Raw genomic sequence first — 15432 nt, 5'->3', positions numbered from 1 at the left:
AGCAGCAGTAGGAAGAGGATGGAGGACAACTCCTGTGTGAGCAGGAGCTGAGGGAAAGGGGGAGGGGGTGTTAAAGATGCTCACAGCAAGTGTTTCTTAGGTGGCAGTAGCAGAATCCTGCTGCCGCCATGTGTTTGAACCTCTGCAGTGAAGCTCTGTCATATACTGCAGGCAGCTGCCACAGTCAGTGCCCTGCTGCCTCAACTTACAAATAGTGTAGCAGCGGGAGGGGGGCCCCTGGAGGATGGGGGCCCTGGGCAGTTGCCCTGTTTGCCTCCCCCAAATGCTGGCCCTGCCTCCATATTAATCCCCTTGTGCCATTATTCCTCCCTCCATCTGATCCCCTTTTGCCATTATCTCCCTCCATCTTAATCCCCTTGTACCATTTTTCCCACCTCCCTCTAATACCCTTTTGCCATTATCTGATAATGGCAAAAGGTTATCAGAGGGAGGGGGGAATAATGGCACAAGGGGATTAAGATGGAGGGGGGAAAATCATTACCCCCTCCATCTTAACTCCATAAGGACTCAACGTTTTTCAGTTTTTGCATTTTCGTATTTTCCTCCTTACCTTTTAAAAATCATAACCCTTTCAATTTTCCACCTAAAAATCCATATGATGGCTTATTTTTTCTGCCACCAATTCTACTTTGTAATGACATCAGTCATTTTACCCAAATATCTACAGCGAAACAAAAATAAAAATCATTGTGCGACTAAATAGAAAAAGAAAAAAACATACCATTTTGTAAATTTTGGTGGCTTCCGTTTCTACGCAGTACATTTTTCGGTAAAAATGACACCTTCTCTTTTTTCTGTAGGTCCATACAATCGAAATGAAACCCTAAGTATATAGGTTTGATTTTGTCTTACTTCTGGAAAAAATCATAACTACATGCACAAAAATTGATACATTTAAAAATGTCCTTTATTTATTTACTAGCATTGCCCGGTTTTTCCTTCCTAATCATTGTTGGGGAGGAAAATAAACAAAGGAGGAAGCTTTTGACTTCACATCCCATCCTCATATATTGTTGTCATATCCCAACCCCATATCCCATCCTCATATCCCGACCTCCTATCCTGACCTCCTATCCCGACCTCCTATCCCGTCCTCCTATCTCGACCTCCTATCCCGTCCTCCTATCCCAATCTCCTATCCCATTCTCCTATTCCATCCTTCTATTTTGACCTCCTATCCCGACCTCCTATCCCGACCTCCTATCTCGACCTCCTATCCCGTCCTCCTATCCCGTTGTTACGCCGAGCGCTCCGGGTCCCCGCTCCTCCCCGGAGCGCTCGCTACACTTCCCTCACTGCAGCGCCCCGGTCGGTTCCACGGACCCGGGGCGCTGCGTTACCACCTCCGGCCGGGATGCGATTCGCGATGCGGGTAGCGCCCGCTCGCGATGCGCACCCCGGCTCCCGTACCTGACTCGCTCCCCGTCAGTTCTGTCCCGGCGCGCGCGGCCCCGCTCCCTAGGGCGCGCGCGCGCCGGGTCTTTGCGATTTAAAGGGCCACTGCACCGCTGATTGGTGCAGTGGTTCCAATTAGTGTTTACACCTGTGCACTTCCCTATATCACCTCACTTCCCCTTCACTCCCTCGCCGGATCTTGTTGCCCTAGTGCCAGTGAAAGCGTTCCTTGTGTGTTCCTTGCCTGTGATTCCAGACCTTCTGCCGTTGCCCCTGACTACGATCCTTGCTGCCTGCCCCGACCTTCTGCTACGTCCGACCTTGCTTCTGTCTACTCCCTTGTACCGCGCCTATCTTCAGCAGCCAGAGAGGTTGAGCCGTTGCTAGGGGATACGACCTGGTCACTACCGCCGCAGCAAGACCATCCCGCTTTGCGGCGGGCTCTGGTGAAAACCAGTAGTGACTTAGAACCGATCCTCTAGCACGGTCCACGCCAATCCCTCTCTGGCACAGAGGATCCACCACCTGCCAGCCGGCATCGTGACAGTAGATCCGGCCATGGATCCCGCTGAAGTTCCTCTGCCAGTTGTCGCTGACCTCACCACGGTGGTCGCCCAGCAGTCACAACAGATTGCGCAACAAGGCCAACAGCTGTCTCAACTGACTGTTATGCTACAACAGTTACTACCACAGCTCCAGCAATCATCTCCTCCGCCAGCTCCTGTACCTCCTCCGCAGCGAGTGGCCGCTTCTGGAATACGACTATCCTTGCCGGATAAATTTGATGGGGACTCTAAGTTTTGCCGTGGCTTTCTTTCCCAATGTTCATTACACTTGGAGATGATGTCGGACCAGTTCCCCACTGAAAGGTCTAAGGTGGCTTTCGTAGTCAGCCTGCTGTCTGGAAAAGCCCTGGCTTGGGCCACACCGCTCTGGGACCGCAATGACCCCGTCACTGCCTCTGTACACTCCTTCTTCTCGGAAATTCGAAGTGTCTTTGAGGAACCTGCCCGAGCCTCTTCTGCTGAGACTGCCCTGTTGAACCTGGTCCAGGGTAATTCTTCCGTTGGCGAGTATGCCGTACAGTTCCGTACCCTTGCTTCAGAATTATCCTGGAATAATGAGGCACTCTGCGCGACCTTTAAAAAAGGCCTATCCAGCAACATTAAAGATGTTCTGGCCGCACGAGAAATCCCTGCTAACCTACATGAACTCATCCATCTTGCCACTCGCATTGACATGCGTTTTTCCGAACGGCGTCAGGAGCTCCGCCAGGATATGGACTCTGTTCGCACGAGGCGTTTCTTCTCCCCGGCTCCTCTCTCCTCTGGTCCCCTGCAACCTGTTCCTGTGCCTCCCGCCGTGGAGGCTATGCAGGTCGACCGGTCTCGCCTGACACCCCAAGAGAGGACACGACGCCGCATGGAGAATCTCTGCCTGTACTGTGCTAGTACCGAACACTTCCTGAAGGATTGTCCTATCCGTCCTCCCCGCCTGGAAAGACGTCCGCTGACTCCGCACAAAGGTGAGACAGTCCTTGATGTCTACTCTGCTTCTCCACGTCTTACGGTGCCTGTGCGGATGTCTGCCTCTGCCTTCTCCTTCTCTGCTGTGGCCTTCTTGGACTCTGGATCTGCAGGAAATTTTATCTTGGCCTCTCTCGTCAACAGGTTCAACATCCCGGTGACCAGTCTCGCCAGACCCCTCTACATCAATTGTGTAAACAATGAAAGATTGGACTGTACTATACGTTTCCGCACGGAGCCCCTTCTAATGCGCATCGGATCTCATCACGAGAGGATTGAACTGTTGGTCCTCCCCAATTGCACTTCTGAAATCCTTCTTGGATTTCCCTGGCTTCAACTCCATTCCCCAATCCTGGATTGGTCCACTGGGGAGATCAAGAGTTGGGGGCCCTCTTGTTCCAAGGACTGCTTAAAACCGGTTCCCAGTAAACCTTGCCGTGTCCCTGTGCTTCCTCATGTAACCGGTCTCCCTAAGGCCTATATGGACTTTGCGGACGTTTTTTGCAAAAAACAAGCTGAGACTCTACCTCCTCACAGGCCTTATGATTGTCCCATTGACCTCCTCCCGGGCACTACTCCACCCCGGGGCAGAATCTATCCTCTGTCCGTCCCAGAGACTCTTGCCATGTCTGAATACGTCCAAGAAAATTTAAAAAAGGGCTTTATCCGTAAATCCTCCTCTCCTGCCGGAGCCGGATTTTTCTTTGTGTCCAAAAAAGATGGCTCTCTACGTCCTTGCATTGACTACCGCGGTCTTAATAAAATCACGGTTAAGAACCGCTACCCCCTACCCCTCATCTCTGAACTCTTTGATCGTCTCCAAGGTGCCCATATTTTTACCAAACTGGACTTAAGAGGTGCTTATAATCTCATCCGCATCAGAGAGGGGGATGAATGGAAAACGGCATTTAACACCAGAGATGGACACTTTGAGTATCTGGTCATGCCCTTTGGTCTATGCAACGCCCCTGCCGTCTTCCAAGACTTTGTTAATGAAATTTTTCGTGATCTCCTATACTCCTGTGTTGTTGTGTATCTGGACGATATCCTGATTTTTTCTGCCAATCTTGAAGAACACCGCCAGCATGTCCGTATGGTTCTTCAGAGACTTCGTGATAATCAACTCTATGCCAAAATAGAGAAATGTCTGTTTGAATGCCAATCTCTTCCTTTTCTAGGATACTTGGTCTCTGGCCAGGGACTACAAATGGACCCAGATAAACTCTCTGCCGTCTTAGATTGGCCACGCCCCTCCGGACTCCGTGCCATCCAACGTTTTTTGGGGTTCGCCAATTATTACAGGCAATTTATTCCACATTTTTCTACCATTGTGGCTCCTATTGTGGCTTTAACAAAAAAAAATGCCGATCCCAAGTCTTGGCCTCCTCAAGCGGAAGACGCCTTTAAACGACTCAAGTCTGCCTTTTCTTCGGCTCCCGTGCTCTCCAGACCTGACCCATCTAAACCCTTCCTATTGGAGGTTGATGCCTCCTCAGTGGGAGCTGGAGCTGTCCTTCTACAAAAAAACTCTTCCGGGCATGCTGTTACTTGTGGTTTTTTTTCCAGGACCTTCTCTCCGGCGGAGAGGAACTACTCCATCGGGGATCGAGAGCTTCTAGCCATTAAATTAGCACTTGAGGAATGGAGGCATCTGCTGGAGGGATCAAGATTTCCAGTTATTATTTACACCGATCACAAGAACCTCTCCTACCTCCAGTCTGCCCAACGGCTGAATCCTCGTCAGGCCAGGTGGTCTCTGTTCTTTGCCCGATTTAATTTTGAAATTCACTTTCGGCCTGCTGATAAGAACATTAGGGCCGATGCTCTCTCTCGTTCCTCAGATGCCTCTGAAATTGAACTCTCTCCTCAACACATCATTCCTCCTGACTGCCTGATCTCCACTTCTCCTGCCTCCATCAGGCAAACTCCTCCAGGAAAGACCTTTGTTTCTCCACGCCAACGCCTTGGGATCCTCAAATGGGGTCACTCCTCCCATCTCGCAGGTCATGCGGGCATTAAGAAATCTGTGCAACTCATCTCTCGCTTCTATTGGTGGCCGACTCTAGAGACTGATGTGGTGGACTTTGTGCGAGCCTGCACTATCTGTGCCCGGGATAAGACTCCTCGCCAGAAGCCCGCTGGTTTTCTTCATCCTCTACCTGTCCCCGAACAACCTTGGTCTCTGATTGGTATGGATTTTATTACTGACTTACCCCCATCCCATGGCAACACTGTTATTTGGGTGGTCGTTGATCGATTCTCCAAAATGGCACATTTCATCCCTCTTCCTGGTCTTCCTTCAGCGCCTCAGTTGGCTAAACAATTTTTTGTACACATTTTTCGTCTTCACGGGTTGCCTACACAGATCGTCTCGGATAGAGGCGTCCAATTTGTGTCTAAATTCTGGAGGGCTCTCTGTAAACAACTCAAGATTAAATTAAATTTTTCTTCTGCATACCATCCTCAATCCAATGGACAAGTAGAGAGAATTAACCAGATCTTGGGTGACTATTTACGACATTTTGTTTCCTCCCGCCAGGATGACTGGGCAGATCTTCTACCTTGGGCCGAATTCTCGTATAATTTCAGAATCTCTGAATCTTCCTCCAAATCTCCGTTTTTCGTGGTGTACGGCCGTCACCCTCTTCCCCCCCTCCCTACCCCCTTGCCCTCTGGTCTGCCCGCTGTGGATGAAATTTCTCGTGATCTTTCCACCATATGGAAAGAGACCCAAAATTCTCTCTTACAGGCTTCTTCTCGCATGAAGAGATTCGCAGATAAGAAAAGAAGAGCTCCTCCCATTTTTTCCCCTGGAGACAAGGTATGGCTCTCCGCTAAATATGTCCGTTTCCGTGTCCCGAGCTATAAGTTGGGACCACGCTATCTTGGTCCTTTTAAAGTTTTGTGTCAAATTAATCCTGTCTCTTACAAACTTCTTCTTCCTCCTTCTCTTCGTATCCCTAATGCCTTTCACGTCTCTCTTCTTAAACCTCTCATCCTCAACCGTTTTTCTCCTAAATCTGTTCCTCCCACTCCTGTTTCCGGCTCCTCGGACATCTTCTCTGTCAAAGAGATCTTGGCCTCTAAAAAGGTCAGAGGAAAAACTTTTTTTTTAGTGGATTGGGAGGGTTGTGGTCCAGAAGAGAGGTCCTGGGAACCTGAGGACAATATCCTGGACAAAAGTCTGATCCTCAGGTTCTCAGGCCCCAAGAAGAGGGGGAGACCCAAGGGGGGGGGTACTGTTACGCCGAGCGCTCCGGGTCCCCGCTCCTCCCCGGAGCGCTCGCTACACTTCCCTCACTGCAGCGCCCCGGTCGGTTCCACGGACCCGGGGCGCTGCGTTACCACCTCCGGCCGGGATGCGATTCGCGATGCGGGTAGCGCCCGCTCGCGATGCGCACCCCGGCTCCCGTACCTGACTCGCTCCCCGTCAGTTCTGTCCCGGCGCGCGCGGCCCCGCTCCCTAGGGCGCGCGCGCGCCGGGTCTTTGCGATTTAAAGGGCCACTGCACCGCTGATTGGTGCAGTGGTTCCAATTAGTGTTTACACCTGTGCACTTCCCTATATCACCTCACTTCCCCTTCACTCCCTCGCCGGATCTTGTTGCCCTAGTGCCAGTGAAAGCGTTCCTTGTGTGTTCCTTGCCTGTGATTCCAGACCTTCTGCCGTTGCCCCTGACTACGATCCTTGCTGCCTGCCCCGACCTTCTGCTACGTCCGACCTTGCTTCTGTCTACTCCCTTGTACCGCGCCTATCTTCAGCAGCCAGAGAGGTTGAGCCGTTGCTAGGGGATACGACCTGGTCACTACCGCCGCAGCAAGACCATCCCGCTTTGCGGCGGGCTCTGGTGAAAACCAGTAGTGACTTAGAACCGATCCTCTAGCACGGTCCACGCCAATCCCTCTCTGGCACAGAGGATCCACCACCTGCCAGCCGGCATCGTGACACCCGTCCTCCTATCCCGACCTCCTATCACGACCTCCTATCTTGACCTCCTATCTCGACCTCCTATCCCGTCCTCCTATCCCATCCTCCTATCTTGACCTCCTATCTCGACCTCCTATCCAGACCTGTAATATGTGTACCAGGTATTGAAATATCTCCAGCCGTACTGAAGTTATACATTTCCCTTTGATTTGCATGGGACTTTAAATAAAAACCCAGACCCTCTAAAATGGGGTAATTAAGGGTTAAATGAACTATCCTATATTTTAAGTGGACATGTAAGTAATATGTTTCCAAGTATTATCGAAATATCTCCAGACGTTTGGAAGTTATGCAGTAACATATATTTCCCATAGATTTGTATGGGACTTTAAACAGAAACCCCGCCCCTGGCAAATGGGGGTGAGTAAGGGTTAAATTACCTATCCTATGTTTGTTGTTGACATATAAGTAACATGTGTGCCAAGTTTCATATTAATATCTTTAGCCGTTTGGATGTGATGCTGGAACATACACACATACATACATACATACACACATTGAGTTTTATATACATACAGAAGATCCACATATGGGGATGGTTGAGGGCTCATTTTTTGCGTTGTGATCTGAAGTTTTTATCAGTTCCATTTTTGTTTTGATCTGACTTTTTGATCGCTTTTTATACATTTTTTTTATGGTATAAAAAGTGACCAAAAATACGCAATTTTGGACTTTGGAATTTTTTTTACGTGTACGCCATTGACCATGTGGTTTATTAACAATATATTTTTATAGTTCGGACATTTACGCACATAGTGATACCACATATGTTTATATTAATTTGTATTTACATAGTTTGTTTTTTATGGGAAAAGGGGGGTGATTCAGACTTTTTTTTAGGGAAGGAGTTAAATCATATTTATTAACACTTTATTTTAACACTTTTTTTTTGCAATGTTATAGCCCCCATAGAGGACTATAACATTGCACACACTGATTTCCTACACTGATCACTGCCATGCATTGCAGCATGGCATTGATCAGTGTTATTGCCGCTCGACTGTTCCTTCCTGGATCTGAGGCACGGAGCAGTCATTTGGCGATCAGATGAGCAGGAGGCAGGTAGGGATCCTCCTTGTGTTTGTACAGCTGATCGGAAATACCGCGGTTTCACCGCGGTGGTCCCAATCAGCCCAACTGAGCTGACGGGAAGGTTTCACCTTCACTTCAGACGCGGCAATCAATTTTGATCGCCGCGCCTGAAGGGTTAATGCCGGGCATCACCGCAATCGGTGAAGTCCAGTATTAGCCGCAGGTCCCAGCCGTTGAAGGCCACCGGGACCGATCCGATATGACACTGGGTCACCGCGTGACCCCTTGTTATACTGCGGAAGTCGGCGCAGGGCGGAAATATACATCCTGCGTCATTAAGGGGTTAATCCCCCTGTGTCATTATTTCCCCCATCCCCTTTTGCCATTATCCCCCCCTTACATCTTAATCCCCTTTTGCCATTATCCCTCTATCTTAATGCCCTTGTGACATTATTCCCCCCATCCCCCCTCAAAACCCCCTGGGCTAATATATATATATATATATATATATATATATATATATATACATACACATACATACAATAAAATCTCTCCCTCCCATACACTTAGCTTTTTTTTTTACATTTTAACATTACCTGGCCTGTATATCTCTGTATATCCCGTTCAGATTTACATCGCGGGAGTCCTGTTTGGCAGGGCCGCACTGACAGGTGATGTCCTCCTGCACTGTGCGGCACCTCTGCACAACGTCAGAGAAGTCATGCCCGACAATCACGCCTCTTACTTAAAGCATCTACAGCCACATCTCATGTACAATACATTGAGCTACTGCAGCCATTCCCCCCTCTGCACTACCGGCCAATGCATGGCCGGTACTTGTCAGCACATTGCCTTACCCCCTTTTGACATTATTCCCCCCATCCCCCCCTGCGATCCCCCTGGGCTAATATATATATATATATATATATATATATATATATATATATATATATATATGTTTAATCAGTATGGTTCCTTGTTATCACTCCAAGCTGTTTCATTGGATTCTTGTGATAATTCCACAGGTAACATAATGTAGAGGACCATAGGGCCTCAGTCTTGAAAAGATTACATCACTTTTTTAAAATGTAAGATTTATATTAGATTCCCAAGTTTAATGTCATGGTGTTTACTTTGAACTAATACTGTATGACCACAAAAACCAATCTAACAAGGAGTCACATGGCAGCACAATGACAGAGCCTAAAGGTGGCAGCAGCATGAGGAGACCATAATCTGGCAGAATGACACAGCCTGGAATTGGCAGCAGCAAGAGGAGACCATAGAGTGGCTGAATGAGACAGCCTGAAGTTGGCGGCAGCATAAGGAGACCATAGGGCCTCACAATCCCTAAGATTAAAAGATTAAATTTAAATTGAAGATTTATGGTAGCTAGTGCTACCATAAAAAAATGTTAGGTAATGTTCAGGGCCCAGCAGCATCAGTAAACCATATAGTGGCTGAATGACACAGCCTGGAGGTGGCAGAAGCATGAGGATACCATATAGTGGCTGAATGGAGGAGCCTAGAGTTGGCGGCAACATGAGTAGAACATTTAGTGGCTGAATGGCACAGCCTGGAGTTGGCGGCAGATAAGGAGACCATATAGTGGCTGAATGACACAGCCTGGAGCTGGTGGCAGCATGAAGAGACACAATCCCTAAGATTAAAAGATGCATTTTTAAATTTAAATTGAAGATTTATGGTAGCTAGTGCTACCATAACATTTTTTAGGTAATGTCCCAGACCCAGCAGCATCAGTAAACCATATAGTGGCTGAATGACACAGCCTGGATGTGGTGGAAGCATGAGGAGACCATATAGTGGCTGAATGACACAGTGTTGAGGTGTTGGGAGCATGAGGAGATCATATAGTGTCTGAATGCCACAGCCCGGAGTTGGCAGCAGCATGAGTAGACACTAGGCCTTCACAATCCCTAAGATCATAAAGCGGACCATGCGCTTGACAACATGGTCACCAATTTTCTCACAAGAGGTTATCCCAAACACCTTGTCACTGACAGCAAACGCAAAGCCATGTCCCTAGACAGAGACACTCTCCTCAAATCTCAAAACAAACAGCCACAAAACCGACTCGCCTTTGTATCCACCTTTTCGGGCACGTCCCACAAAATATCCAACATAATTAGGAAACACTGGCATCCTCTCCGTGATGGAACTGACAACATTCCAGAGTTCAACAACTACCCAATTATGTCATACAGACGCCCTGCGAATATCAAAGACAAACTCGTCAAAGCTGACATAACAGCACATAAAAGCAGCCAAAGCTACCTTACCAGCATCAATCAGGGCTCCTTTCCCTGCAGAACATGTGTCAATTGCCCCTACATGACAAAAGGCAAACATTTCACCCACCCCAGTACTGGCAAACAGTACGCCATCAAACAATACTTGACCTGTACAACCCCTTATGTGGTCTACGTCCTTCAATGCCCTTGCAATCTCCTCTATGTTGGGGAAACCACCTTGGAAGCAAAGGTAAGGATAACCCAACATAGATACACGATAAGGAAAGGTAAGCTTGATTTACCAGTCCCCAAACACTTTGCAGAACACAAACACACTGAGAAAGATCTTAAATTCACTCTAGTCGACCATGTCCCCATTCTCAAACGGGGGGGGGGGGGGGGGGGGGGGCAATCGAACAGCCAAACTCAAAAGGAAGGAACTATGGTGGATATATGAATTGAACTCTCTGAAACCAGCAGGGTTCAATGTTGAATTTATTGTAACTGATAATATTTGCAACGAGCGCTAAATCCAGGTTGTAGCATCTTTTTGTGTGTCATCCCTAAAACGTGTAGGATTGGTTTGTCTATTTATTTCCATTATCATTTCTCACTGTCACCCCCACATGGCACATTTTTTGTACTAACTACCTTCTCTCTTTTTTTTTTGCATCCACAGAAATGGGCCCACGGTCTCTCACTCATTTCCCTCGTTCCTACTGGCAGACACAGCAACAGACAGGGGGCACCCGCCTTTCCCATCCGCAACATCAGCATTCCACTGGACATCACAACAGTCTCCCTAACCACTCTCAACCTCACGTCTTCGCTCCTATTCTGGCACTTCTCCAGTGACGGGTAGCTCTAGGACGACCCAGGCTGGCAACCTATGGCGGCTGACCAGGGACAACCCCACCCAGGACTACACAGGGGTGCTCCGGTACTCGGGACTCCCCTGTGCAGTCCCCGAGCAAGAAATACCTACCAGGAGATTGCCACATCATTGTCAAAACCTTTTCCCTTCTTAAAGATGGCATCTGATCTCCCCGACAGCCGCATGAGCATGCGCAGGGAGTGACGCCAGTGGTTGCCTCAGAGACTTCGCACGTGACCGTCCACGCTGGTTTGTTGTTACTCGTCACTTCCGGCTCTCCCACGAGTTCACCTCGCAAGTCGGGGAAAGGCGCGTGATGCCCGCCGCTCGCACAGGAAGCCATCTGCTGGGTGAGTGACCGGATCCTCAGCCCACTTTTGCTAAAGAGAGACTTTTAATGCACTGTACTCCATTTAACAATGATTTTATTGCAATACATGGATGGATTATTGCTCACGCCTGTATATACATTGTTGTATAACATGTTTCTTTTGCTTGATCACTGTGCACCACCACGATTTCGTTTTGTTTACATGTCAATCATGCTTTATTGATGGGCGGTCCTGCGTGACTATAAAAACCCACTGTGAATAACCATTTGTTGCTTGACAAAGACAGCGAGAGGCTGTCGAAACGTAGCTCACGGTGGAGTGAATAAAAGACATCACTTTGCACTGAATCAATGGGAGTGCCCCTGCTTCTTTTTTGGATATACACTTATTGGACCTCTTACCAAGGTTTACAACAGGAGGTACCCAAGCACCTTATCTTTCGGAGTGCTGCTTTCCTCTCCTTCTAAGATCATAAGTAGAGATGAGCGAATCGAAGTTGACGAACCCAAATTCGTTACGAATTTCATGAAAAATTCAATTTGCAACGAATACGAATATCGCCGCGATTCTATCGCACAAATCGCTTCATTAAACTCCATTTTACAGCATTCCAGGCTATTGGGGACCTAAGATGGCGGATCCACATGTGAGTACATGGGGCAGGGGATTATGGGAGGGCGGGAAACAGCGGTGGGAATGAAGGTAGGCGGGCTGACCCTGAACCACATGTGAGATGCAGCCTATCAGTCTTTACTGACCCCTATATAATCGGCGGCCATCTTGCCTCTCTTCATTTCATCTATGCATTCAGATAGAGAGGACGGGACTGCGTGTGTGTGTGAATAGCTCATACCACAGCATTACACTTCAACTGCTAGTCACATCAGCATTTGGGAAAGGCAGGAGTGCAGAGTGCTGTGCTGTTACACTGAGAAGGATCATTGATAGCTAAACCTCCTATTCACGTTATTGAGGATTGCAGCAGAGTGGGGCAGATAGCTGTCAGCTGCCTCATACAGATCAACAAGCTGCCTGAACTTTATCAACCATCTTATCTCCTCATTTTTCAGCCCAATTGAGTTTATTTTTATTTGCTCCTCAAAACTTCTGCTGCTCAGAATTGTGTGACAGAGTGCAATTTAGGGTTTAATCCCTGAATTTCTTTTTTTTTGTGGTGCTGCACTGTTGGGTCCTGCTGCTGTTCAGAAATATGTGATTGTTCAGTGGACTGTAGTGCATTTACACCATTGTGTACCTGTTAATCTGTCAAGGGGCTGGCAACATACTGTGCAAGTCCAAAAAATACTATTCACAGGCTGTTTTTTTTTTAAACAGTTTTTTCTGAGTATAGTTACGCATATATAACTGCCCTCATCAGTGCATACCGCATAGGTACATGCAAGTATTGTACTATTTAGTACCAGTTAAGCTGTCAAGGTGTTCCATACTGTCAAAGTCCAAACAATAGTATCCACCGGCTGGTGTTTTACAGAAATACAGAGGTTTTTCTGCTAATAGGCATATTACTGCCCTCATCAGTGTATACCGCATAGGTACATCCAAGTATTGTACTATTTAGTACCTGTTAAGCTGTCAAGGTGCTCCATACCGTCAAAGTCCAAACAATAGTATCCACCGGCTGGTGTTTAACAAAAATACAGAGTTTTTTCTGCTAATAGGCATATTACTGCCCTCATCAGTGCATACTGCATAGGTACATCCAAGTATTGTAACATCTAGTACCTGTTAAGCTGTCAAGGTCAAGCTGTCAAAGTCCAAACAATAGTATCCACCGGCTGGTGTATTACAAAAATACAGAGTTTTTTTTGCTAATAGTTAGGCATATTACTGCCCTCATCAGTGCATACTGCATAGGTACATTCAAGTATAGTACCATTTAGTACCTATCCAGGTGCTCCAAACCGTCAAAGTCCAAACAATAGTATCCACCGGCTGGTGTTTTACAAAAATACAGAGTTTTTTCTGCTAATAGGCATATTACTGCCCTCATCAGTGCATACCGCATACGTACATCCAAGTATTGTACCATGTAGTACCTGTTAATCTGTCAAGGTGCTCCAAACCGTCAAAGTCCAAACAATAGTATCCAACGGCTGGTGTATTACAAAATTACAGAGTTTTTTCTACTAATAGTTAGGCATATTACTGCCCTCATCAGTGCATTGCGCATAGGTACATCCAAGTATTGTACCATTTAGTACCTGTTAATCTGTCAAGGTGCTCCAAACCGTCAAAGTCCAAACAATAGTATCCAACGGCTGGTGTTTTACAAAAATACAGAGTTTTTCTGCTAATAGTTAGGCATATTACTGCCTTCATCAGTGCATACTGCATAGGTACATCCAAGTATTGTACCATCTAGTACCTGTTAATCAGTCAAGGGCCTACATACTGTTCAAGGACAGCCATAAGTAATCACCTGCGGCTGTTCTAGACAAATACTGTTTAAAGAGTAGTGTAGCGTATTGTAATACCCTGAGTCGCAGCGAGAGGCCTGAGCTCCCGTTATCAGCCAGCGGTCGTGTCTTCACCAGCAACCCATCTGCCGTTGTCGATTGGTTAACACGCTCATCCACATCATCCACATCATCCACAAGTGACATCTGACACCCCCCAGTCAACAGTCAGTGGGTTCCTCAGACACAACCCTCAGTTGGCATGGCCCGGGAGCAGTCCGTGTCCTCCCATTGCCTTTGTCCTATGCTGTTCCCTCTCCAAAAGAAGTATCTTATGCTGTGGGTTCAGCTCCACTATTTACTGAGGACGATCCAATAGAGGACAGTCAGCAGCTACTGGACAGCCAAAAAGGGGAGGAGACATGCGCCGCTTGCTCCACTAGGCGGCCAAGTAGTGATACGGAGAGTGACGTGGGAGGCGGTGTTGCAAGTGTTCAGGGTCCTGAAGCAGACACTGTTGGGGAACCTGAGGAAGACATCAGTGACGTGCACACAACTGTTGATGATGATGAAGCCAATCACAATTGAGAGCGGGGCGCAGTAGGGGCTTCATTATTATCAAGAGAAGAGAGTTGCAGGTTGCCCTTGAGGCAGCAAGGCGGTAGCACGTCTGGCAGTCAGCGTGGTGGCAGTAGTAGAAATTCAGGAGCCAAACGTGCCCGGGGGAGACCACCTGCTTTGCAGCAGCCTACCTTTCCGGGAGGTAGTGGAACAGGGGTTCCTGGAGACGGCGCCAGTAGCAGTAAATTAGTGCGGACTGCGGGTGGGAAAATCAGCTACTCGGCGGTGTGGAAGTTTTTCATACGGCATCCGGACGAGGTTCACGTAGCCACATGCAAGATCTGTCGGCAGAAGGTGAAGCGTGGCCAGGGTCCCAATGTCTGCACCACGGCCCTGCGTCAACACATGCTTCGCCACCATAAAGCGGCCTGGGAGAACCATGGCTCCGATGTAGTGGTCCAGCCTGCTGCATCGCCCAGTGGACATCCGCTCCCTCCTTCATCCATTCAAGGCTCCACCACCTCAGTCGAAGGGAGCTGTGTGTCAAACCCTCCTTCTGTAGCTCCTGCTTCTCCCGCTTTTAGTCAGCTATTCCGCCAACAATCCATCTGCGAAGCCATGTCCAAGAGACACCAGTATGCCCCCACTCATCCAATGGCGCAGAAGTTGAATGTACTCTTGTCCAAGTTGTTGGTGTTGCAGTCCCTCCCTTTCCAAGTGGTGGACTCTGCACCTTTCAGAGAATTGATGGCTTGTGCCGAGCCGAGGTGGAAAGTCCCAAGCCGTCATTTCTTTGCGAAGAAGGTAGTACCAGCCCTGCATAAGTTTGTACAAGAGAAAGTGGGCCAGTCCTTGAGCCTGTCGGTGTGTTCAAAAGTGCACGGCAGCGCCGACGTGTGGAGCTGTAACTACGGGCAGGGACAATACTTGTCTTTTACGGCTCACTGGGTAAATGTGGTTCCTGCACAGCCACAACAGCAACTTGGACAGGTCACACAACTTCCTCCTCCACGCTCTCGCTCCCAGGCAGTTGGTC

This window comes from Hyla sarda, chromosome 1 (genome assembly GCF_029499605.1).
Source record: "Hyla sarda isolate aHylSar1 chromosome 1, aHylSar1.hap1, whole genome shotgun sequence".
NCBI lineage: Eukaryota > Metazoa > Chordata > Amphibia > Anura > Hylidae > Hyla > Hyla sarda.
This window is presented reverse-complemented; position numbering follows the sequence as displayed.